This window comes from Phyllobates terribilis, unplaced genomic scaffold (assembly GCF_046119375.1).
Source record: "Phyllobates terribilis strain yellow unplaced genomic scaffold, ASM4611937v1 Scaffold_5__5_contigs__length_657084704, whole genome shotgun sequence".
Lineage (NCBI taxonomy): Eukaryota > Metazoa > Chordata > Amphibia > Anura > Dendrobatidae > Phyllobates > Phyllobates terribilis.
Genome location: NW_027362765.1, coordinates 52,423,862 through 52,450,915, shown reverse-complemented (window position 1 = coordinate 52,450,915; position 27,054 = coordinate 52,423,862).

Here is a 27,054-nt window from a genome sequence, read left to right as displayed (position 1 = left end):
GAAGTTTAAAAATGCTTTGGAACTCTTCCATTGTTCTCGGAATTCCGCTGATGTTTAACAATGATTTGGAACTCTTCCATTGTTCTCGGAATTCTGCTGAAGTTTAAAAATGCTTTGGAACTCTTCCATTGTTCTGGGAATTCTGCTAAAGTTTTAAAATGGTGTGGAACTCTTCCATTGTTCTCGGAATTCCGCTGATGTTTAACAATGCTTTGGAACTCTTCCATTGTTCTGGGAATTCTGCTAAAGTTTTAAAATGCTTTGGAACTCTTCCATCATTCTGGGAATTCTGCTGAAGTTTAAAAATGCTTTGAAACTCTTCCATTGTTCTCGGAATTCTGTTGAAGTTTAAAAATGCTTTGGAACTCTTCCTTTGTTCTCGGATTTCCGCTAATGTTTAACAATGATTTGGAACTCTTCCATTGTTCTCGGAATTCTGCTGAAGTTTAAAAATGCTTTGGAACTCTTCCATTGTTCTGGGAATTCTGCTAAAGTTTTAAAATGGTTTGGAACTCTTCCATTGTTCTCGGAATTCTGCTGAAGTTTAAAAATGCTTTGGAACTCTTCCATTGTTCTCGGAATTCCGCTGATGTTTAACAATGATTTGGAACTCTTCCATTGTTCTCGGAATGCTGCTGAAGTTTAAAAATGCTTTGGAACTCTTCCATTGTTTTCGGAATTCTGCTGAAGTTTAAAAATGCTTTGGAACTCTTCCATTGTTCTCAGAATTCCGCTGATGTTTAACAATGATTTGGAACTCTTCCATTGTTCTCGGAATTCTGCTGAAGTTTAAAAATGCTTTGGAACTCTTCCATTGTTCTCGGAATTCTGCTGAAATTTAAAAATGCTTTGGAACTCTTCCATTGTTTCTCGGAATTCCGCTGATTTTTAGCTATGCTTTGGAATTCTTCCATTGTTCACGGAAATCTGCTGAAGTTTAAAAATGCTTTGGAACTCTTCCCTTGTTCTCAAAATTCCGCTGAAGTTTACAAATGCTATGGAATACTTCCATTGTTCTCGGAATTCTGCTGAAGTTTAAAAATGCTTTGGAACTCTTCCATTGTTCTCGGAAATCTGCTGAAGTTTAAAAATGCTCTGGAACTCTTCCATTGTTCTCGGAATTCCGCTGATGTTTAGCAATGCTTTGGAATTCTTCCATTGCTCAAGAAATTCCGCTGAAGTTTAAAAATGCTTTGGAACTCTTCCATTGTTGTCGGAATTCCGCTGAAGTTTAAAAATGCTATGGAACGCTTCCATTGTTCTCGGAATTCTGCTGAAGTTTAAAAATGCTTTGGAACTCTTCCATTGTTCTCGGAATTCTGCTGAAGTTTAAAAATCCTTTGGAACTTTTCCATTGTTCTCCGAATTCCGCTGATGTTTAACAATGCTTTGGAACTCTTCCATTGTTCTGGGAATTCTGCTGAAGTTTAAAAATGCTTTGGAACTCTTCCATTGTTCTCCGAATTCCGCTGATGTTTAACAATGCTTTGGAACTCTTCCATTGTTCTGGGAATTCTACTAAAGTTTAAAAATGGTTTGGAACTCTTCCATTGTTCTTAGAATTCTGCTGATGTTTAACAATGCTTTGGAACTCTTCCGTTGTTCTCGGAATTCAGCTGAAGTTTAAAAAAGCTTTTTAACTCTTCCATTGTTCTCAGAATGCCGCTGATGTTTAACAATGCTTTGGAACTCTTCCATAGTTTTTGGAATTCTGCTGAAGTTTAAAAATGCTTTGGAACTCTTCCATTGTTCTCGGAATTCCGCTGATGTTTAACAATGCTTTGGAACTCTTCCATTTTTCTCGGAATTCTGCTGAAGTTTAAAAATGCTTTGGAACTCTTCCATTGTTCTCGGAATTCTGCTGAAGTTTAAAAACGCTTTGGAACTCTTCCATTGTTCTGAGAATTCCGCTGATGTTTAACAATGCTTTGGAATTCTTCCATTGTTCTCAGAATTCTGCTGAAGTTTAAAAATGCTTTGGAACTCTTCCATTGTTCTCGGAATTCCGCTAATGTTTAACAATGCTTTGTAACTCTTCCATCATTCTGGGAATTCTGCTGAAGTTTAAAAATGCTTTGAAACTCTTCCATTGTTCTCGGAATTCTGTTGAAGTTTAAAAATGCTTTGGAACTCTTCCTTTGTTCTCGGATTTCCGCTGATGTTTAACAATGATTTGGTACTCTTCCATTGTTCTCGGAATTCTGCTGAAGTTTAAAAATGCTTTGGAACTCTTCCATTGTTCTGGGAATTCTGCTAAAGTTTTAAAATGGTTTGGAACTCTTCCATTGTTCTCGGAATTCTGCTGAAGTTTAAAAATGCTTTGGAACTCTTCCATTGTTCTCGGAATTCCGCTGATGTTTAACAATGATTTGGAACTCTTCCATTGTTCTCGGAATTCTGCTGAAGTTTAAAAATGCTTTGGAACTCTTCCATTGTTCTCGGAATTCTGCTGAAGTTTAAAAATGCTTTGGAACTCTTCCATTGTTCTCGGAATTCCGCTGATTTTTAGGAATGGTTTGGAATTCTTCCATTGTTCACGGAAATCTGCTGAAGTTTAAAAATGCTTTGGAACTCTTCCCTTGTTCTCAAAATTCCGCTGAAGTTTACAAATGCTATGGAATACTTCCATTGTTCTCGGAATTCTGCTGAAGTTTAAAAATGCTTTGGAACTATTCCATTGTTCTCGGAAATCTGCTGAAGTTTAAAAATGCTCTGGAACTGTTCCATTGTTCTCGGAATTCCGCTGATGTTTAGCAATGATTTGGAATTCTTCCATTGCTCAAGAAATTCCGCTGAAGTTTAAAAATGCTTTGGAACTCTTCCATTGTTGTCGGAATTCCGCTGAAGTTTAAAAATGCTATGGAACGCTTCCATTGTTCTCGGAATTCTGCTGAAGTTTAAAAATGCTTTGGAACTCTTCCATTGTTCTCGGAATTCTGCTGAAGTTTAAAAATGCTTTGGAACTCTTCCATTGTTCTCCGAATTCCGCTGATGTTTAACAATGCTTTGGAACTCTTCCATTGTTCTGGGAATTCTGCTGAAGTTTAAAAATGCTTTGGAACTCTTCCATTGTTATCGGAATTCCGCTGATGTTTAACAATGCTTTGGAACTCTTCCATTGTTCTGGGAATTCTGCTAAAGTTTAAAAATGGTTTGGAACTCTTCCATTTTTCTCAGAATTCTGCTGATGTTTAACAATGCTTTGGAACTCTTCCGTTGTTCTCGGAATTCATCTGAAGTTTAAAAAAGCTTTTTAACTCTTCCATTGTTCTCAGAATGCCGCTGATGTTTAACAATGCTTTGGAACTCTTCCATAGTTTTTTAAATTCTGCTGAAGTTTAAAAATGCTTTGGAACTCTTCCATTGTTCTCGGAAATCTGCTGAAGTTTAAAAATGCTCTGGAACTGTTCCATTGTTCTCGGAATTCCGCTGATGTTTAGCAATGCTTTGGAATTCTTCCATTGCTCAAGAAATTCCGCTTAAGTTTAAAAATGCTTTGGAACTCTTCCATTGTTGTCGGAATTCCGCTGAAGTTTAAAAATGCTATGGAACGCTTCCATTGTTCTCGGAATTCTGCTGAAGTTTAAAAATGCTTTGGAACTCTTCCATTGTTCTCGGAATTCTGCTGAAGTTTAAAAATGCTTTGGAACTCTTCCATTGTTCTCCGAATTCCGCTGATGTTTAACAATGCTTTGGAACTCTTCCATTGTTCTGGGAATTCTGCTGAAGTTTAAAAATGCTTTGGAACTCTTCCATTGTTATCGGAATTCCGCTGATGTTTAACAATGCTTTGGAACTCTTCCATTGTTCTGGGAATTCTGCTAAAGTTTAAAAATGGTTTGGAACTCTTCCATTGTTCTCAGAATTCTGCTGATGTTTAACAATGCTTTGGAACTCTTCCGTTGTTCTCGGAATTCATCTGAAGTTTAAAAAAGCTTTTTAACTCTTCCATTGTTCTCAGAATGCCGCTGATGTTTAACAATGCTTTGAAACTCTTCCATAGTTTTTTAAATTCTGCTGAAGTTTAAAAATGCTTTGGAACTCTTCCATTGTTCTCGGAATTCCGCTGATGTTTAACAATGCTTTGGAACTCTTCCATTTTTCTCGGAATTCTGCTGAAGTTTAAAAATGCTTTGGAACTCTTCCATTGTTCTCGGAATTCTGCTGAAGTTTAAAAACGCTTTGGAACTCTTCCATTGTTCTGAGAATTCCGCTGATGTTTAACAATGCTTTGGAATTCTTCCATTGTTCTCAGAATTCCGCTGAAGTTTAAAAATGCTTTGGAACTCTTCCATTGTTCTCGGAATTCCGCTAATGTTTAACAATGCTTTGGAACTCTTCCATCATTCTGGGAATTCTGCTGAAGTTTAAAAATGCTTTGAAACTCTTCCATTGTTCTCGTAATTCTGTTGAAGTTTAAAAATGCTTTGGAACTCTTCCTTTGTTCTCGGATTTTCGCTGATGTTTAACAATGATTTGGAACTCTTCCATTGTTCTCGGAATTCTGCTGAAGCTTAAAAATGCTTTGGAACTCTTCCATTGTTCTGGGAATTCTGCTAAAGTTTTAAAATGGTTTGGAACTCTTCCATTGTTCTCGGAATTCTGCTGAAGTTTAAAAATGCTTTGGAACTCTTCCATTGTTCTCGGAATTCCGCTGATGTTTAACAATGGTTTGGAACTCTTCCATTGTTCTCGGAATTCTGCTGAAGTTTAAAAATGCTTTGGAACTCTTCCATTGTTCTGGGAATTCTGCTAAAGTTTTAAAATGGTTTGGAACTCTTCCATTGTTCTGGGAATTCTGCTGAAGTTTAAAAATGCTTTGGAACTCTTCCATTGTTCTCGGAATTCCGCTGATGTTAAACAATGCTTTGGAACTCTTCCATTGTTCTGGGAATTCTGCTAAAGTTTTAAAATGCTTTGGAACTCTTCCATCATTCTGGGAATTCTGCTGAAGTTTAAAAATGCTTTGAAACTCTTCCATTGTTCTCGGAATTCTGTTGAAGTTTAAAAATGCTTTGGAACTCTTCCTTTGTTCTCGGATTTCCGCTGATGTTTAACAATGATTTGGAACTCTTCCATTGTTCTCGGAATTCTGCTGAAGTTTTAAAATTGTTTGGAACTCTTCCATTGTTCTCGGAATTCTGCTGAAGTTTAAAAATGCTTTGGAACTCTTCCATTGTTCTCGGAATTCCGCTGATGTTTAACAATGATTTGGAACTCTTCCATTGTTCTCGGAATTCTGCTGAAGTTTAAAAATGCTTTGGAACTCTTCCATTGTTCTGGGAATTCTGCTAAAGTTTTAAAATGGTTTGGAACTCTTCCATTGTTCTCGGAATTCCGCTGATGTTTAACAATGCTTTGGAACTCTTCCATTGTTCTGGGAATTCTGCTAAAGTTTTAAAATGCTTTGGAACTCTTCCATCATTCTGGGAATTCTGCTGAAGTTTAAAAATGCTTTGAAACTCTTCCATTGTTCTCGGAATTCTGTTGAAGTTTAAAAATGCTTTGGAACTCTTCCTTTGTTCTCGGATTTCCGCTAATGTTTAACAATGATTTGGAACTCTTCCATTGTTCTCGGAATTCTGCTGAAGTTTAAAAATGCTTTGGAACTCTTCCATTGTTCTGGGAATTCTGCTAAAGTTTTAAAATGGTTTGGAACTCTTCCATTGTTCTCGGAATTCTGCTGAAGTTTAAAAATGCTTTGGAACTCTTCCATTGTTCTGGGAATTCTGCTAAAGTTTTAAAATGGTTTGGAACTCTTCCATTGTTCTCGGAATTCCGCTGATGTTTAACAATGCTTTGGAACTCTTCCATTGTTCTGGGAATTCTGCTAAAGTTTTAAAATGCTTTGGAACTCTTCCATCATTCTCCGAATTCTGCTGAAGTTTAAAAATGCTTTGAAACTCTTCCATTGTTCTCGGAATTCTGTTGAAGTTTAAAAATGCTTTGGAACTCTTCCTTTGTTCTCGGATTTCCGCTAATGTTTAACAATGATTTGGAACTCTTCCATTGTTCTCGGAATTCTGCTGAAGTTTAAAAATGCTTTGGAACTCTTCCATTGTTCTGGGAATTCTGCTAAAGTTTTAAAATGGTTTGGAACTCTTCCATTGTTCTCGGAATTCTGCTGAAGTTTAAAAATGCTTTGGAACTCTTCCATTGTTCTCGGAATTCCGCTGATGTTTAACAATGATTTGGAACTCTTCCATTGTTCTCGGAATGCTGCTGAAGTTTAAAAATGCTTTGGAACTCTTCCATTGTTTTCGGAATTCTGCTGAAGTTTAAAAATGCTTTGGAACTCTTCCATTGTTCTCGGAATTCCGCTGATGTTTAACAATGATTTGGAACTCTTCCATTGTTCTCGGAATTCTGCTGAAGTTTAAAAATGCTTTGGAACTCTTCCATTGTTCTCGGAATTCTGCTGAAATTTAAAAATGCTTTGGAACTCTTCCATTGTTTCTCGGAATTCCTCTGATTTTTAGCTATGCTTTGGAATTCTTCCATTGTTCACGGAAATCTGCTGAAGTTTAAAAATGCTTTGGAACTCTTCCCTTGTTCTCAAAATTCCGCTGAAGTTTACAAATGCTATGGAATACTTCCATTGTTCTCGGAATTCTGCTGAAGTTTAAAAATGCTTTGGAACTCTTCCATTGTTCTCGGAAATCTGCTGAAGTTTAAAAATGCTCTGGAACTCTTCCATTGTTCTCGGAATTCCGCTGATGTTTAGCAATGCTTTGGAATTCTTCCATTGCTCAAGAAATTCCGCTGAAGTTTAAAAATGCTTTGGAACTCTTCCATTGTTGTCGGAATTCCGCTGAAGTTTAAAAATGCTATGGAACGCTTCCATTGTTCTCGGAATTCTGCTGAAGTTTAAAAATGCTTTGGAACTCTTCCATTGTTCTCGGAATTCTGCTGAAGTTTAAAAATCCTTTGGAACTCTTCCATTGTTCTCCGAATTCCGCTGATGTTTAACAATGCTTTGGAACTCTTCCATTGTTCTGGGAATTCTGCTGAAGTTTAAAAATGCTTTGGAACTCTTCCATTGTTCTCCGAATTCCGCTGATGTTTAACAATGCTTTGGAACTCTTCCATTGTTCTGGGAATTCTACTAAAGTTTAAAAATGGTTTGGAACTCTTCCATTGTTCTCAGAATTCTGCTGATGTTTAACAATGCTTTGGAACCCTTCCGTTGTTCTCGGAATTCAGCTGAAGTTTAAAAAAGCTTTTTAACTCTTCCATTGTTCTCAGAATGCCGCTGATGTTTAACAATGCTTTGGAACTCTTCCATAGTTTTTGGAATTCTGCTAAAGTTTTAAAATGCTTTGGAACTCTTCCATCATTCTGGGAATTCTGCTGAAGTTTAAAAATGCTTTGAAACTCTTCCATTGTTCTCGGAATTCTGTTGAAGTTTAAAAATGCTTTGGAACTCTTCCTTTGTTCTCGGATTTCCGCTGATGTTTAACAATGATTTGGAACTCTTCCATTGTTCTCGGAATTCTGCTGAAGTTTTAAAATTGTTTGGAACTCTTCCATTGTTCTCGGAATTCTGCTGAAGTTTAAAAATGCTTTGGAACTCTTCCATTGTTCTCGGAATTCCGCTGATGTTTAACAATGATTTGGAACTCTTCCATTGTTCTCGGAATTCTGCTGAAGTTTAAAAATGCTTTGGAACTCTTCCATTGTTCTGGGAATTCTGCTAAAGTTTTAAAATGGTTTGGAACTCTTCCATTGTTCTCGGAATTCCGCTGATGTTTAACAATGCTTTGGAACTCTTCCATTTTTCTGGGAATTCTGCTAAAGTTTTAAAATGCTTTGGAACTCTTCCATCATTCTGGGAATTCTGCTGAAGTTTAAAAATGCTTTGAAACTCTTCCATTGTTCTCGGAATTCTGTTGAAGTTTAAAAATGCTTTGGAACTCTTCCTTTGTTCTCGGATTTCCGCTAATGTTTAACAATGATTTGGAACTCTTCCATTGTTCTCGGAATTCTGCTGAAGTTTAAAAATGCTTTGGAACTCTTCCATTGTTCTGGGAATTCTGCTAAAGTTTTAAAATGGTTTGGAACTCTTCCATTGTTCTCGGAATTCTGCTGAAGTTTAAAAATGCTTTGGAACTCTTCCATTGTTCTCGGAATTCCGCTGATGTTTAACAATGGTTTGGAACTCTTCCATTGTTCTCGGAATGCTGCTGAAGTTTAAAAATGCTTTGGAACTCTTCCATTGTTTTCGGAATTCTGCTGAAGTTTAAAAATGCTTTGGAACTCTTCCATTGTTCTCGGAATTCCGCTGATGTTTAACAATGATTTGGAACTCTTCCATTGTTCTCGGAATTCTGCTGAAGTTTAAAAATGCTTTGGAACTCTTCCATTGTTCTCGGAATTCTGCTGAAATTTAAAAATGCTTTGGAACTCTTCCATTGTTTCTCGGAATTCCGCTGATTTTTAGCTATGCTTTGGAATTCTTCCATTGTTCACGGAAATCTGCTGAAGTTTAAAAATGCTTTAGAACTCTTCCCTTGTTCTCAAAATTCCGCTGAAGTTTACAAATGCTATGGAATACTTCCATTGTTCTCGGAAATCTGCTGAAGTTTAAAAATGCTCTGGAACTCTTCCATTGTTCTCGGAATTCCGCTGATGTTTAGCAATGCTTTGGAATTCTTCCATTGCTCAAGAAATTCCGCTGAAGTTTAAAAATGCTTTGGGACTCTTCCATTGTTGTCGGAATTCCGCTGAAGTTTAAAAATGCTATGGAACGCTTCCATTGTTCTCGGAATTCTGCTGAAGTTTAAAAATGCTTTGGAACTCTTCCATTGTTCTCGGAATTCTGCTGAAGTTTAAAAATCCTTTGGAACTCTTCCATTGTTCTCCGAATTCCGCTGATGTTTAACAATGCTTTGGAACTCTTCCATTGTTCTGGGAATTCTGCTGAAGTTTAAAAATGCTTTGGAACTCTTCCATTGTTCTCCGAATTCCGCTGATGTTTAACAATGCTTTGGAACTCTTCCATTGTTCTGGGAATTCTACTAAAGTTTAAAAATGGTTTGGAACTCTTCCATTGTTCTCAGAATTCTGCTGATGTTTAACAATGCTTTGGAACCCTTCCGTTGTTCTCGGAATTCAGCTGAAGTTTAAAAAAGCTTTTTAACTCTTCCATTGTTCTCAGAATGCCGCTGATGTTTAACAATGCTTTGGAACTCTTCCATAGTTTTTGGAATTCTGCTGAAGTTTAAAAATGCTTTGGAACTCTTCCATTGTTCTCGGAATTCCGCTGATGTTTAACAATGCTTTGGAACTCTTCCATTTTTCTCGGAATTCTGCTGAAGTTTAAAAATGCTTTGGAACTCTTCCATTGTTCTCGGAATTCTGCTGAAGTTTAAAAACGCTTTGGAACTCTTCCATTGTTCTGAGAATTCCGCTGATGTTTAACAATGCTTTGGAATTCTTCCATTGTTCTCAGAATTCTGCTGAAGTTTAAAAATGCTTTGGAACTCTTCCATTGTTCTCGGAATTCCGCTAATGTTTAACAATGCTTTGGAACTCTTCCATCATTCTGGGAATTCTGCTGAAGTTTAAAAATGCTTTGAAACTCTTCCATTGTTCTCGGAATTCTGTTGAAGTTTAAAAATGCTTTGGAACTCTTCCTTTGTTCTCGGATTTCCGCTGATGTTTAACAATGATTTGGTACTCTTCCATTGTTCTCGGAATTCTGCTGAAGTTTAAAAATGCTTTGGAACTCTTCCATTGTTCTCGGAATTCCGCTGATGTTTAACAATGATTTGGAACTCTTCCATTGTTCTCGGAATTCAGCTGAAGTTTAAAAATGCTTTGGAACTCTTCCATTGTTCTCGGAATTCTGCTGAAGTTTAAAAATGCTTTGGAACTCTTCCATTGTTCTCGGAATTCCGCTGATTTTTAGGAATGGTTTGGAATTCTTCCATTGTTCACGGAAATCTGCTGAAGTTTAAAAATGCTTTGGAACTCTTCCCTTGTTCTCAAAATTAAGCTGAAGTTTACAAATGCTATGGAATACTTCCATTGTTCTCGGAATTCTGCTGAAGTTTAAAAATGCTTTGGAACTCTTCCATTGTTCTCGGAAATCTGCTGAAGTTTAAAAATGCTCTGGAACTGTTCCATTGTTCTCGGAATTCCGCTGATGTTTAGCAATGCTTTGGAATTCTTCCATTGCTCAAGAAATTCCGCTGAAGTTTAAAAATGCTTTGGAACTCTTCCATTGTTGTCGGAATTCCGCTGAAGTTTAAAAATGCTATGGAACGCTTCCATTGTTCTCGGAATTCTGCTGAAGTTTAAAAATGCTTTGGAACTCTTCCATTGTTCTCGGAATTCTGCTGAAGTTTAAAAATGCTTTGGAACTCTTCCATTGTTCTCCGAATTCCGCTGATGTTTAACAATGCTTTGGAACTCTTCCATTGTTCTGGGAATTCTGCTGAAGTTTAAAAATGCTTTGGAACTCTTCCATTGTTATCGGAATTCCGCTGAGGTTTAACAATGCTTTGGAACTCTTCCATTGTTCTGGGAATTCTGCTAAAGTTTAAAAATGGTTTGGAACTCTTCCATTTTTCTCAGAATTCTGCTGATGTTTAACAATGCTTTGGAACTCTTCCGTTGTTCTCGGAATTCATCTGAAGTTTAAAAAAGCTTTTTAACTCTGCCATTGTTCTCAGAATGCCGCTGATGTTTAACAATGCTTTGGAACTCTTCCATAGTTTTTTAAATTCTGCTGAAGTTTAAAAATGCTTTGGAACTCTTTCATTGTTCTCGGAATTCCGCTGATGTTTAACAATGCTTTGGAACTCTTCCATTTTTCTCGGAATTCTGCTGAAGTTTAAAAATGCTTTGGAACTCTTCCATTGTTCTCGGAATTCTGCTGAAGTTTAAAAACGCTTTGGAACTTTTCCATTGTTCTGAGAATTCCGCTGATGTTTAACAATGCTTTGGAATTCTTCCATTGTTCTCAGAATTCCGCTGAAGTTTAAAAATGCTTTGGAACTCTTCCATTGTTCTCGGAATTCCGCTAATGTTTAACAATGCTTTGGAACTCTTCCATCATTCTGGGAATTCTGCTGAAGTTTAAAAATGCTTTGAAACTCTTCCATTGTTCTCGGAATTCTGCTGAAGTTTAAAAATGCTTTGGAACTCTTCCATTGTTCTCGGAATTCCGCTGATGTTTAACAATGATTTGGAACTCTTCCATTGTTCTCGGAATTCTGCTGAAGTTTAAAAATGCTTTGGAACTCTTCCATTGTTCTGGGAATTCTGCTAAAGTTTTAAAATGGTTTGGAACTCTTCCATTGTTCTCGGAATTCTGCTGAAGTTTAAAAATGCTTTGGAACTCTTCCATTGTTCTCGGAATTCCGATGATGTTTAACAATGCTTTGGAACTCTTCCATTGTTCTGGGAATTCTGCTAAAGTTTTAAAATGCTTTGGAACTCTTCCATCATTCTGGGAATTCTGCTGAAGTTTAAAAATGCTTTGAAACTCTTCCATTGTTCTCGGAATTCTGTTGAAGTTTAAAAATGCTTTGGAACTCTTCCTTTGTTCTCGGATTTCCGCTGATGTTTAACAATGATTTGGAACTCTTCCATTGTTCTCGGAATTCTGCTGAAGTTTAAAAATGCTTTGGAACTCTTCCATTGTTCTGGGAATTCTGCTAAAGTTTTAAAATGGTTTGGAACTCTTCCATTGTTCTCGGAATTCTGCTGAAGTTTAAAAATGCTTTGGAACTCTTCCATTGTTCTTGGAATTCCGCTGATGTTTAACAATGATTTGGAACTCTTCCATTGTTCTCGGAATTCTGCTGAAGTTTAAAAATGCTTTGGAACTCTTCCATTGTTCTGGGAATTCTGCTAAAGTTTTAAAATGGTTTGGAACTCTTCCATTGTTCTCGGAATTCCGCTGATGTTTAACAATGCTTTGGAACTCTTCCATTGTTCTGGGAATTCTGCTAAAGTTTTAAAATGCTTTGGAACTCTTCCATCATTCTGGGAATTCTGCTGAAGTTTAAAAATGCTTTGAAACTCTTCCATTGTTCTCGGAATTCTGTTGAAGTTTAAAAATGCTTTGGAACTCTTCCTTTGTTCTCGGATTTCCGCTAATGTTTAACAATGATTTGGAACTCTTCCATTGTTCTCGGAATTCTGCTGAAGTTTAAAAATGCTTTGGAACTCTTCCATTGTTCTGGGAATTCTGCTAAAGTTTTAAAATGGTTTGGAACTCTTCCATTGTTCTCGGAATTCTGCTGAAGTTTAAAAATGCTTTGGAACTCTTCCATTGTTCTCGGAATTCCGCTGATGTTTAACAATGATTTGGAACTCTTCCATTGTTCTCGGAATTCTGCTGAAGTTTAAAAATGCTTTGGAACTCTTCCATTGTTTTCGGAATTCTGCTGAAGTTTAAAAATGCTTTGGAACTCTTCCATTGTTCTCGGAATTCCGCTGATGTTTAACAATGATTTGGAACTCTTCCATTGTTCTCGGAATTCTGCTGAAGTTTAAAAATGCTTTGGAACTCTTCCATTTTTCTCGGAATTCTGCTGAAATTTAAAAATGCTTTGGAACTCTTCCATTGTTCTCGGAATTCCGCTGATTTTTAGCTATGCTTTGGAATTCTTCCATTGTTCACGGAAATCTGCTGAAGTTTAAAAATGCTTTGGAACTCTTCAGTTGTTCTCAAAATTCTGCTGAAGTTTACAAATGCTATGGAATACTTCCATTGTTCTCGGAAATCTGCTGAAGTTTAAAAATGCTCTGGAACTCTTCCATTGTTCTCGGAATTCCGCTGATGTTTAGCAATGCTTTGGAATTCTTCCATTGCTCAAGAAATTCCGCTGAAGTTTAAAAATGCTTTGGAACTCTTCCATTGTTGTCGGAATTCCTCTGAAGTTTAAAAATGCTATGGAACGCTTCCATTGTTCTCGGAATTCTGCTGAAGTTTAAAAATGCTTTGGAACTCTTCCATTGTTCTCGGAATTCTGCTGAAGTTTAAAAATGCTTTGGAACTCTTCCATTGTTCTCCGAATTCCGCTGATGTTTAACAATGCTTTGGTACTCTTCCATTGTTCTGGTAATTCTGCTGAAGTTTAAAAATGCTTTGGAACTCTTCCATTGTTCTCGGAATTCCGCTGATGTTTAACAATGCTTTGGAACTCTTCCATTGTTCTGGGAATTCTGCTGAAGTTTAAAAATGGTTTGGAACTCTTCCATTGTTCTCAGAATTCTGCTGATGTTTAACAATGCTTTGGAACTCTTCCGTTGTTCTCGGAATTCAGCTGAAGTTTAAAAAAGCTTTGGAACTCTTCCATTGTTCTCGGAATTCCGCTGATGTTTAACAATGCTTTGGAACTCTTCCATTTTTCTCGGAATTCTGCTGAAGTTTAAAAATGCTTTGGAACTCTTCCATTGTTCTCGGAATTCTGCTGAAGTTTAAAAACGCTTTGGAACTCTTCCATTGTTCTGAGAATTCCGCTGATGTTTAACAATGCTTTGGAATTCTTCCATTGTTCTCAGAATTCCGCTGAAGTTTAAAAATGCTTTGGAACTCTTCCATTGTTCGCGGAATTCCGCTAATGTTTAACAATGCTTTGGAACTCTTCCATCATTCTGGGAATTCTGCTGAAATTTAAAAATGCTTTGAAACTCTTCTATTGTTCTCGGAATTCTGTTGAAGTTTAAAAATGCTTTGGAACTCTTCCATTGTTCTCGGAATTCCGCTGATGTTTAACAATGCTTTGGAACTCTTCCATTGTTCTGGGAATTCTGCTAAAGTTTAAAAATGGTTTGGAACTCTTCCATTGTTCTCGGAATTCTGCTGAAGTTTAAAAATGCTTTGGAACTCTTCCATTGTTCTCGGAATTCCGCTGATGTTAACAATGATTTGAACTCTTCCATTGTTCTTGGAATTCTGCTGAAGTTTAAAAATGCTTTGGAACTCTTCCATTGTTTTCGGAATTCTGCTGAAGTTTAAAAATGCTTTGGAACTCTTCCATTTTTCTCGGATTTCCGCTGATGTTTAACAATGCTTTGGAACTCTTACATTGTTCTCGGAATTCTGCTGAAGTTTAAAAATGCTTTGGAACTCTTCGATTGTTCTGAGAATTCAGCTGATGTTTAACAATCCTTTGGAATTCTTCCATTGTTCTCAGAATTCCGCTGAAGTTTAAAAATGCTTTGGAACTCTTCCATTGTTCTCGGAATTTCGCTGATGTTTAACAATGCTTTGGAACTCTTCCATCATTCTGGGAATTCTGCTGAAGTTTAAAAATGCTTTGAAACTCTTCCATTGTTCTCAGAATTCTGCTGAAGTTTAAAAATGCTTTGGAACTCTTCCATTGTTCTCGGAATTCCGCTGATGTTTAACAATGATTTGGAACTCTTACATTGTTCTCGGAATTCTGCTGAAGTTTAAAAATGCTTTGGAACTCTTCCCTTGTTCTCAAAATTCCGCTGAAGTTTACAAATGCTATGGAATACCTCCATTGTTCTCGGAATTCTGCTGAAGTTTAAAAATGCTTTGGAACTCTTCCATTGTTCTCGGAATTCTTCTGAAGTTTAAAAATGCTTTGGAACTCTTCCATTGTTCTCGGAATTCCGCTGATGTTTAGCAATGCTTTGGAATTCTTCCATTGTTCACGAAATTCCGCTGAAGTTTAAAAATGCTTTGGAACATATCCCTTGTTGTCTGAATTCCGCTGAAGTTTAAAAATGCTATGGAACGCTTCCATTGTTCTCGGAATTCTGCTGAAGTTTAAAAATGCTTTGGAACTCTTCCATTGTTCTCGGAATTCTTCTGAAGTTTAAAAATGCTTTGGAACTCTTCCATTGTTCTCGGAATTCCGCTGATGTTTAGCAATGCTTTGGAATTCTTCCATTGTTCACGAAATTCCGCTGAAGTTTAAAAATGCTTTGGAACATATCCCTTGTTGTCTGAATTCCGCTGAAGTTTAAAAATGCTATGGAACGCTTCCATTGTTCTCGGAATTCTGCTGAAGTTTAACAATGCTTTGGAACTCTTCCGTTGTTCTCGGAATTCAGCTGAAGTTTAAAAAAGCTTTGGAACTCTTCCATTGTTCTCAGAATGCCGCTGATGTTTAAAAATGCTTTGGAACTCTTCCATAGTTTTTGGAATTCTGCTGAAGTTTAAAAATGCTTTGGAACTCTTCCATTGTTCTCGGAATTCCGCTGATGTTTAACAATGCTTTGGAACTCTTCCATTTTTCTCGGAATTTTGCCGAAGTTTAAAAATGCTTTGGAACTCTTCCATTGTTCTCGGAATTCTGCTGAAGTTTAAAAACGCTTTGGAACTCTTCCATTGTTCTGAGAATTCCGCTGATGTTTAACAATGCTTTGGAATTCTTACATTGTTCTCAGAATTCCGCTGAAGTTTAAAAATGCTTTGGAACTCTTCCATTGTTCTCGGATTTCCGCTAATGTTTAACAATGCTTTGGAACTCTTCCATCATTCTGGGAATTCTGCTGAAGTTTAAAATTGCTTTGAAACTCTTCCATTGTTCTCGGAATTCTGCTGAAGTTTAAAAATGCTTTGGAACACTTCCATTGTTCTCGGATTTCTGCCGAAGTTTAAAAATGCTTTGGAACTCTTACATTGTTTTCGGAATTCCGCTGATGTTTAACAATGCTTTGGAATTCTTCCATTGTTCTCAGAATTAAACTGAAGTTTAAAAATGCTTTGGAACTCTTCCATTTTTCTCGGAATTCTGCTGATGTTTAACAATGCGTTGGAACTCTTCCATCATTCTGGGAATTCTGCTGAAGTTTAAAAATGCTTTGCAACTCTTCCATTGTTCTCGGAATTCTGCTGAAGTTTAAAAATGCTTTGGAACTCTTCCATTGTTCTGGGAATTCTGCTGAAGTTTAAAAATGCTTTGGAACTCTTCCCTTGTTGTCGGAATTCCGCTGAAGTTTAAAAATGCTATGGAACGCTTCCATTGTTCTAGGAATTCTGCTGAAGTTTAAAAATGCTTTGGAACTCTTCCATTGTTCTCGGAATTCTGCTGAAGTTTAAAAATGCTTTGGAACTCTTCCATTGTTCTCGGAATTCCGCTGATGTTTAACAATGCTTTGGAACTCTTCCATTGTTCTGGGAATTCTGCTGAAGTTTAAAAATGCTTTGGATCTCTTCCATTGTTCTCGGATTTCCGCTGATGTTTAACAATGCTTTGGAACTCTTCCATTGTTCTGGGAATTCTGCTAAAGTTTAAAAATGGTTTGGAACTCTTCCATTGTTCTCGGAATTCTGCTGAAGTTTAAAAATGCTTTGGAACTCTTCCATTGTTCTGGGAATTCCGCTGATGTTTAACAATGATTTGGAACTCTTCCATTGTCCTTGGAATTCTGCTGAAGTTTAAAAATGCTTTGGAACTCTTCCATTGTTTTCGGAATTCTGCTGAAGTTTAAAAATGCTTTGGAACTCTTCCATTTTTCTCGGAATTCCGCTGATGTTTAACAATGCTTTGGAACTCTTACATTGTTCTCGGAATTCTGCTGAAGTTTAAAAATGCTTTGGAACTCTTCCATTGTTCTGAGAATTCCGCTGATGTTTAACAATGCTTTGGAATTCTTCCATTGTTCTCAGAATTCCGCTGAAGTTTAAAAATGCTTTGGAACTCTTCCATTGTTCTCGGAATTTAGCTGATGTTTAACAATGCTTTGGAACTCTTCCATCATTCTGGGAATTCTGCTGAAGTTTAAAAATGCTTTGAAACTCTTCCATTGTTCTGGGAATTCTGCTGAAGTTTAAAAATGCTTTGGAACTCTTCCATTGTTCTCGGAATTCCGCTGATGTTTAAAAATGCTTTGGAACTCTTCCATTGTTCTCGGAATTCCGCTGATTTTTAGCAATGCTTTGGAATTCTTCCATTGTTCACGGAAATCTGCTGAAGTTTAAAAATGCTTTGGAACTCTTCCCTTGTTCTCAAAATTCCGCTGAATTTACAAATGCTATGGAATACTTCCATTGTTCTCGGAATTCTGCTGAAGTTTAAAAATGCTTTGGAACTCTTCCATTGTTCTCGGAATTCCGCTGATGTTTAGCAATGCTTTGGAATTCTTCCATTGCTCAAGAAATTCCGCTGAAGTTTAAAAATGCTTTGGAACTCTTCCCTTGTTGTCGGAATTCCGCTGAAGCTTAAAAATGCTTTGGAACTCTTCCATTGTTCTCGGAATTCTGCTGAAGTTTAAAAATGCTTTGGAACTCTTCCATTGTTCTCCGAATTCCGCTGATGGTTAGCAATGCTTTGGAACTCTTCCATTGTTCTGGGAATTCCGCTTATGTTTAACAATGCTTTGGATCTCTTCCATTGTTCTGGGAATTCTGCTAAAGTTTAAAAATGGTTTGGAACTCTTCCATTGTTCTCAGAATTCTGCTGATGTTTAACAATGCTTTGGAACTCTTCCATTGTTCTCGGAATTCCACTGATGTTTAACAATGCTTTGGAACTCTTCCATTTTTCTCGGAATTCTGCTGAAGTTTAAAAATGCTTTGGAACTCTTCCATTGTTCTCGGAATTCTGCTGAAGTTTAAAAACGCTTTGGAACTCTTCCATTGTTCTGAGAATTCCGCTGATGTTTAACAATGCTTTGGAATTCTTCCATTGTTCTCAGAATTCCGCTGAAGTTTAAAAATGCTTTGGAACTCTTCCATTTTTCTCGGAATTCCGCTAATGTTTAACAATGCTTTGGAACTCTTCCATCATTCTGGGAATTCTGCTGAAGTTTAAAAATGCTTTGAAACTCTTCCATTGTTCTCGGAATTCTGCTGAAGTTTAAAAATGCTTCGCAACTCTTCCTTTGTTCTCGGATTTTCGCTGATGTTTAACAATGATTTGGAACTCTTCCATTGTTCTCGGAATTCTGCTGAAGTTTAAAAATGCTTTGGAAGGCTTCCATTGTTCTCGGAATTCTGCCGAAGTTTAAAAATGCTTTGGAACTCTTACATTGTTTTCGGAATTCCGCTGATGTTTAACAATGCTTTGGAGCTCTTACATTGTTCTCAAAAATCTGCTGAAGTTTAAAAATGCTTTGGAACTCTTCCATTGTTCTGAGAATTCCGCTGATGCTTAACAATGCTTTGGAATTCTTCCATTTTTCTCAGAATTCCGCTGAAGTTTAAAAATTCTTTGGAACTCTTCCATTGTTCTCGGAATTACGCTGATGTTTACCAATGCTTTGGAACTCTTCCATCATTCTGGGAATTCTGCTGAAGTTTAAAAATGCTTTGAAACTCTTCCATTGTTCTCGGAATTCTGCTCATGTTTAACAATGCGTTGGAACTCTTCCATCATTCTGGGAATTCTCCTGAAGTTTAAAAATGCTTTTAAACTCTTCCATTGTTCTCGGAATTCTGCTGAAGTTTAAAAATGCTTTGGAACTCTTCCATTGTTCTGGGAATTCTGCTGAAGTTTAAAAATGCTTTGGAACACTTCCCTTGTTGTCGGAATTCCGCTGAAGTTTAAAAATGCTATGGAACGCTACCATTGTTCTCGGAATTCTGCTGAAATTTAAAAATGCTTTGGAACTCTTCCATTGTTCTCGGAATTCTGCTGAAGTTTAAAAATGCTTTGGAACTCTTCCATTGTTCTCGGAATTCCGCTGATGTTTAACAATGCTTTGGAACTCTTCCATTGTTCTGGGAATTCTGCTGAAGTTTAAAAATGCTTTGGAACTCTTCCATTGTTCTCGGAATTCAGCTGATGTTTACCAATGCTTTGGAACTCTTCCATTATTCTGGGAATTCTGCTAAAGTTTAAAAATGGTTTGGAACTCTTCCATTGTTCTCAGAATTCTGCTGATGTTTAACAATGCTTTGGAACTCTTCCGTTGTTCTCGGAATTCAGCTGAAGTTTAAAAAAGCTTTGGAACTCTTCCATTGTTCTCAGAATGACGCTGATGTTTAACAATGCTTTGGAACTCTTCCATAGTTTTTGGAATTTTGCTGAAGTTTAAAAATGCTTTGGAACTCTTCCATTGTTCTCGGAATTCTGCTGAAGTTTAAAAATGCTTTGGAACTCTTCCATTGTTCTCGGAATTCCGCTGATGTTTAGCAATGCTTTGGAATTCTTCCATTGTTCACGGAAATCCGCTGAAGTTTAAAAATGCTTTGGAACTCTTCCCTTGTTGTCGGAATTCCGCTGAAGTTTAAAAATGCTATGGAACGCTTCCATTGTTCTAGGAATTCTGCTGAAGTTTAAAAATGCTTTGGAACTCTTCCATTGTTCTCGGAATTCTGCTGAAGTTTAAAAATGCTTTGGAACTCTTCCATTGTTCTCAGAATTCCGCTGATGTTTAACAATGCTTTGGAACTCTTCAATTGTTCTGGGATTTCTGCTGAAGTTTAAAAATGCTTTGGAACTCTTCCATTGTTCTCGGAATTCCGCTGATGTTTAACAATGCTTTGGAACTCTTCCATTGTTCTGGGAATTCTGCTAAAGTTTAAAAATGGTTTGGAACTCTTCCATTGTTCTCGGAATTCTGCTGAAGTTTAAAAATGCTTTGGAACTCTTCCATTGTTCTGGGAATTCCGCTGATGTTTAACAATGATTTGGAACTCTTCCATTGTCCTTGGAATTCTGCTGAAGTTTAAAAATGCTTTGGAACTCTTCCATTTTTCTCGGAATTCCGCTGATGTTTAACAATGCTTTGGAACTCTTACATTGTTCTCGGAATTCTGCTGAAGTTTAAAAATGCTTTGGAACTCTTCCATTGTTCTGAGAATTCCGCTGATGTTTAACAATGCTTTGGAATTCTTCCATTGTTCTCAGAATTCCGCTGAAGTTTAAAAATGCTTTGGAACTCTTCCATTGTTCTCGGAATTTCGCTGATGTTTAACAATGCTTTGGAACTCTTCCATCATTCTGGGAATTCTGCTGAAGTTTAAAAATGCTTTGAAACTCTTCCATTGTTCTGGGAATTCTGCTGAAGTTTAAAAATGCTTTGGAACTCTTCCATTGTTCTCGGAATTCCGCTGATGTTTAACAATGATTTGGAACTCTTCCATTGTTCTCGGAATTCTGCTGAAGTTTAAAATTGCTTTGGAACTCTTCCATTGTTCTCGGAATTCTGCTGAAGTTTAAAAATGCTTTGGAACTCTTCCATTGTTCTCGGAATTCCGCTGATTTTTAGCAATGCTTTGGAATTCTTCCATTGTTCACGGAAATCTGCTGAAGTTTAAAAATGCTTTGGAACTCTTCCCTTGTTCTCAAAATTCTGCTGAATTTACAAATGCTATGGAATACTTCCATTGTTCTCGGAATTCTGCTGAAGTTTAAAAATGCTTTGGAACTCTTCCATTGTTCTCGGAAATCTGCTGAAGTTTAAAAATGCTTTGGAACTCTTCCATTGTTCTCGGTATTCCGCTGATGTTTAGCAATGCTTTGGAATTCTTCCATTGCTCAAGAAATTCCGCTGAAGTTTAAAAATGCTTTGGAACTCTTCCCTTGTTGTCGGAATTCCGCTGAAGCTTAAAAATGCTATGGAACGCTTCCATTGTTCTCGGAATTCTGCTGAAGTTTAAAAATGCTTTGGAACTCTTCCATTGTTCTCGGAATTCTGCTGAAGTTTAAAAATGCTTTGGAACTCTTCCATTGTTCTCCGAATTCCGCTGATGTTTAACAATGCTTTGGAACTCTTCCATAGTTTTTGGAATTCTGCTGAAGTTTAAAAATGCTTTGGAACTCTTCCATTGTTTTCGGAATTCCGCTGATGTTTAACAATGCTTTGGAGCTCTTACATTGTTCTCGGAAATCTGCTGAAGTTTAAAAATGCTTTGGAACTCTTCCATTGTTCTGAGAATTCCGCTGATGCTTAACAATGCTTTGGAATTCTTCTATTTTTCTCAGAATTCCGCTGAAATTTAAAAATGCTTTGGAACTCTTCCATTGTTCTCGGAATTACGCTGATGTTTACCAATGCTTTGGAACTCTTCCATCATTCTGGGAATTCTGCTGAAGTTTAAAAATGCTTTGAAACTCTTCCATTGTTCTCGGAATTCTGCTGATGTTTAACAATGCATTGGAACTCTTCCATCATTCTGGGAATTCTGCTGAAGTTTAAAAATGCTTTGAAACTCTTCCATTGTTCTCGGAATTCTGCTGAAGTTTAAAAATGCTTTGGAACTCTTCCATTGTTCTGGGAATTCCGCTGATGTTTAACAATGATTTGGAACTCTTCCATTGTCCTTGGAATTCTGCTGAAGTTTAAAAATGCTTTGGAACTCTTCCATTGTTTTCGGAATTCTGCTGAAGTTTAAAAATGCTTTGGAACTCTTCCATTTTTCTCGGAATTCCGCTGATGTTTAACAATGCTTTGGAACTCTTACATTGTTCTCGGAATTCTGCTGAAGTTTAAAAATGCTTTGGAACTCTTCCATTGTTCTGAGAATTCCGCTGATGTTTAACAATGCTTTGGAATTCTTCCATTGTTCTCAGAATTCCGCTGAAGTTTAAAAATGCTTTGGAACTCTTCCATTGTTCTCGGAATTTAGCTGATGTTTAACAATGCTTTGGAACTCTTCCATCATTCTGGGAATTCTGCTGAAGTTTAAAAATGCTTTGAAACTCTTCCATTGTTCTGGGAATTCTGCTGAAGTTTAAAAATGCTTTGGAACTCTTCCATTGTTCTCGGAATTCCGCTGATGTTTAAAAATGCTTTGGAACTCTTCCATTGTTCTCGGAATTCCGCTGATTTTTAGCAATGCTTTGGAATTCTTCCATTGTTCACGGAAATCTGCTGAAGTTTAAAAATGCTTTGGAACTCTTCCCTTGTTCTCAAAATTCCGCTGAATTTACAAATGCTATGGAATACTTCCATTGTTCTCGGAATTCTGCTGAAGTTTAAAAATGCTTTGGAACTCTTCCATTGTTCTGGGAATTCCGCTGATGTTTAACAATGATTTGGAACTCTTCCATTGTCCTTGGAATTCTGCTGAAGTTTAAAAATGCTTTGGAACTCTTCCATTGTTTTCGGAATTCTGCTGAAGTTTAAAAATGCTTTGGAACTCTTCCATTTTTCTCGGAATTCCGCTGATGTTTAACAATGCTTTGGAACTCTTACATTGTTCTCGGAATTCTGCTGAAGTTTAAAAATGCTTTGGAACTCTTCCATTGTTCTGAGAATTCCGCTGATGTTTAACAATGCTTTGGAATTCTTCCATTGTTCTCAGAATTCCGCTGAAGTTTAAAAATGCTTTGGAACTCTTCCATTGTTCTCGGAATTTAGCTGATGTTTAACAATGCTTTGGAACTCTTCCATCATTCTGGGAATTCTGCTGAAGTTTAAAAATGCTTTGAAACTCTTCCATTGTTCTGGGAATTCTGCTGAAGTTTAAAAATGCTTTGGAACTCTTCCATTGTTCTCGGAATTCCGCTGATGTTTAAAAATGCTTTGGAACTCTTCCATTGTTCTCGGAATTCCGCTGATTTTTAGCAATGCTTTGGAATTCTTCCATTGTTCACGGAAATCTGCTGAAGTTTAAAAATGCTTTGGAACTCTTCCCTTGTTCTCAAAATTCCGCTGAATTTACAAATGCTATGGAATACTTCCATTGTTCTCGGAATTCTGCTGAAGTTTAAAAATGCTTTGGAACTCTTCCATTGTTCTCGGAATTCCGCTGATGTTTAGCAATGCTTTGGAATTCTTCCATTGCTCAAGAAATTCCGCTGAAGTTTAAAAATGCTTTGGAACTCTTCCCTTGTTGTCGGAATTCCGCTGAAGCTTAAAAATGCTTTGGAACTCTTCCATTGTTCTCGGAATTCTGCTGAAGTTTAAAAATGCTTTGGAACTCTTCCATTGTTCTCCGAATTCCGCTGATGGTTAGCAATGCTTTGGAACTCTTCCATTGTTCTGGGAATTCCGCTTATGTTTAACAATGCTTTGGATCTCTTCCATTGTTCTGGGAATTCTGCTAAAGTTTAAAAATGGTTTGGAACTCTTCCATTGTTCTCAGAATTCTGCTGATGTTTAACAATGCTTTGGAACTCTTCCGTTGTTCTCGGAATTCAGCTGAAGTTTAAAAAAGCTTTGGAACTCTTCCATTGTTCTCTGAATGCCGCTGATGTTTAACAATGCTTTGGAACTCTTCCATTGTTCTCGGAATTCCACTGATGTTTAACAATGCTTTGGAACTCTTCCATTTTTCTCGGAATTCTGCTGAAGTTTAAAAATGCTTTGGAACTCTTCCATTGTTCTCGGAATTCTGCTGAAGTTTAAAAACGCTTTGGAACTCTTCCATTGTTCTGAGAATTCCGCTGATGTTTAACAATGCTTTGGAATTCTTCCATTGTTCTCAGAATTCCGCTGAAGTTTAAAAATGCTTTGGAACTCTTCCATTTTTCTCGGAATTCCGCTAATGTTTAACAATGCTTTGGAACTCTTCCATCATTCTGGGAATTCTGCTGAAGTTTAAAAATGCTTTGAAACTCTTCCATTGTTCTCGGAATTCTGCTGAAGTTTAAAAATGCTTCGCAACTCTTCCTTTGTTCTCGGATTTTCGCTGATGTTTAACAATGATTTGGAACTCTTCCATTGTTCTCGGAATTCTGCTGAAGTTTAAAAATGCTTTGGAAGGCTTCCATTGTTCTCGGAATTCTGCCGAAGTTTAAAAATGCTTTGGAACTCTTACATTGTTTTCGGAATTCCGCTGATGTTTAACAATGCTTTGGAGCTCTTACATTGTTCTCAAAAATCTGCTGAAGTTTAAAAATGCTTTGGAACTCTTCCATTGTTCTGAGAATTCCGCTGATGCTTAACAATGCTTTGGAATTCTTCCATTTTTCTCAGAATTCCGCTGAAGTTTAAAAATTCTTTGGAACTCTTCCATTGTTCTCGGAATTACGCTGATGTTTACCAATGCTTTGGAACTCTTCCATCATTCTGGGAATTCTGCTGAAGTTTAAAAATGCTTTGAAACTCTTCCATTGTTCTCGGAATTCTGCTCATGTTTAACAATGCGTTGGAACTCTTCCATCATTCTGGGAATTCTCCTGAAGTTTAAAAATGCTTTTAAACTCTTCCATTGTTCTCGGAATTCTGCTGAAGTTTAAAAATGCTTTGGAACTCTTCCATTGTTCTGGGAATTCTGCTGAAGTTTAAAAATGCTTTGGAACACTTCCCTTGTTGTCGGAATTCCGCTGAAGTTTAAAAATGCTATGGAACGCTACCATTGTTCTCGGAATTCTGCTGAAATTTAAAAATGCTTTGGAACTCTTCCATTGTTCTCGGAATTCTGCTGAAGTTTAAAAATGCTTTGGAACTCTTCCATTGTTCTCGGAATTCCGCTGATGTTTAACAATGCTTTGGAACTCTTCCATTGTTCTGGGAATTCTGCTGAAGTTTAAAAATGCTTTGGAACTCTTCCATTGTTCTCGGAATTCAGCTGATGTTTACCAATGCTTTGGAACTCTTCCATTATTCTGGGAATTCTGCTAAAGTTTAAAAATGGTTTGGAACTCTTCCATTGTTCTCAGAATTCTGCTGATGTTTAACAATGCTTTGGAACTCTTCCGTTGTTCTCGGAATTCAGCTGAAGTTTAAAAAAGCTTTGGAACTCTTCCATTGTTCTCAGAATGACGCTGATGTTTAACAATGCTTTGGAACTCTTCCATAGTTTTTGGAATTTTGCTGAAGTTTAAAAATGCTTTGGAACTCTTCCATTGTTCTCGGAATTCTGCTGAAGTTTAAAAATGCTTTGGAACTCTTCCATTGTTCTCGGAATTCCGCTGATGTTTAGCAATGCTTTGGAATTCTTCCATTGTTCACGGAAATCCGCTGAAGTTTAAAAATGCTTTGGAACTCTTCCCTTGTTGTCGGAATTCCGCTGAAGTTTAAAAATGCTATGGAACGCTTCCATTGTTCTAGGAATTCTGCTGAAGTTTAAAAATGCTTTGGAACTCTTCCATTGTTCTCGGAATTCTGCTGAAGTTTAAAAATGCTTTGGAACTCTTCCATTGTTCTCAGAATTCCGCTGATGTTTAACAATGCTTTGGAACTCTTCAATTGTTCTGGGATTTCTGCTGAAGTTTAAAAATGCTTTGGAACTCTTCCATTGTTCTCGGAATTCCGCTGATGTTTAACAATGCTTTGGAACTCTTCCATTGTTCTGGGAATTCTGCTAAAGTTTAAAAATGGTTTGGAACTCTTCCATTGTTCTCGGAATTCTGCTGAAGTTTAAAAATGCTTTGGAACTCTTCCATTGTTCTGGGAATTCCGCTGATGTTTAACAATGATTTGGAACTCTTCCATTGTCCTTGGAATTCTGCTGAAGTTTAAAAATGCTTTGGAACTCTTCCATTTTTCTCGGAATTCCGCTGATGTTTAACAATGCTTTGGAACTCTTACATTGTTCTCGGAATTCTGCTGAAGTTTAAAAATGCTTTGGAACTCTTCCATTGTTCTGAGAATTCCGCTGATGTTTAACAATGCTTTGGAATTCTTCCATTGTTCTCAGAATTCCGCTGAAGTTTAAAAATGCTTTGGAACTCTTCCATTGTTCTCGGAATTTCGCTGATGTTTAACAATGCTTTGGAACTCTTCCATCATTCTGGGAATTCTGCTGAAGTTTAAAAATGCTTTGAAACTCTTCCATTGTTCTGGGAATTCTGCTGAAGTTTAAAAATGCTTTGGAACTCTTCCATTGTTCTCGGAATTCCGCTGATGTTTAACAATGATTTGGAACTCTTCCATTGTTCTCGGAATTCTGCTGAAGTTTAAAATTGCTTTGGAACTCTTCCATTGTTCTCGGAATTCTGCTGAAGTTTAAAAATGCTTTGGAACTCTTCCATTGTTCTCGGAATTCCGCTGATTTTTAGCAATGCTTTGGAATTCTTCCATTGTTCACGGAAATCTGCTGAAGTTTAAAAATGCTTTGGAACTCTTCCCTTGTTCTCAAAATTCTGCTGAATTTACAAATGCTATGGAATACTTCCATTGTTCTCGGAATTCTGCTGAAGTTTAAAAATGCTTTGGAACTCTTCCATTGTTCTCGGAAATCTGCTGAAGTTTAAAAATGCTTTGGAACTCTTCCATTGTTCTCGGTATTCCGCTGATGTTTAGCAATGCTTTGGAATTCTTCCATTGCTCAAGAAATTCCGCTGAAGTTTAAAAATGCTTTGGAACTCTTCCCTTGTTGTCGGAATTCCGCTGAAGCTTAAAAATGCTATGGAACGCTTCCATTGTTCTCGGAATTCTGCTGAAGTTTAAAAATGCTTTGGAACTCTTCCATTGTTCTCGGAATTCTGCTGAAGTTTAAAAATGCTTTGGAACTCTTCCATTGTTCTCCGAATTCCGCTGATGTTTAACAATGCTTTGGAACTCTTCCATAGTTTTTGGAATTCTGCTGAAGTTTAAAAATGCTTTGGAACTCTTCCATTGTTTTCGGAATTCCGCTGATGTTTAACAATGCTTTGGAGCTCTTACATTGTTCTCGGAAATCTGCTGAAGTTTAAAAATGCTTTGGAACTCTTCCATTGTTCTGAGAATTCCGCTGATGCTTAACAATGCTTTGGAATTCTTCTATTTTTCTCAGAATTCCGCTGAAATTTAAAAATGCTTTGGAACTCTTCCATTGTTCTCGGAATTACGCTGATGTTTACCAATGCTTTGGAACTCTTCCATCATTCTGGGAATTCTGCTGAAGTTTAAAAATGCTTTGAAACTCTTCCATTGTTCTCGGAATTCTGCTGATGTTTAACAATGCATTGGAACTCTTCCATCATTCTGGGAATTCTGCTGAAGTTTAAAAATGCTTTGAAACTCTTCCATTGTTCTCGGAATTCTGCTGAAGTTTAAAAATGCTTTGGAACTCTTCCATTGTTCTGGGAATTCTGCTGAAGTTTAAAAATGCTTTGGAACTCTTCCCTTGTTGTCGGAATTCCGCTGAAGTTTTAAAATGCTATGGAACGCTACCATTGTTCTCGGAATTCTGCTGAAATTTAAAAATGCTTTGGAACTCTTCCATTGTTCTCGGAATTCTGCTGAAGTTTAAAAATGCTTTGTAACTCTTCCATTGTTTTCGGAATTCCGCTGATGTTTAAC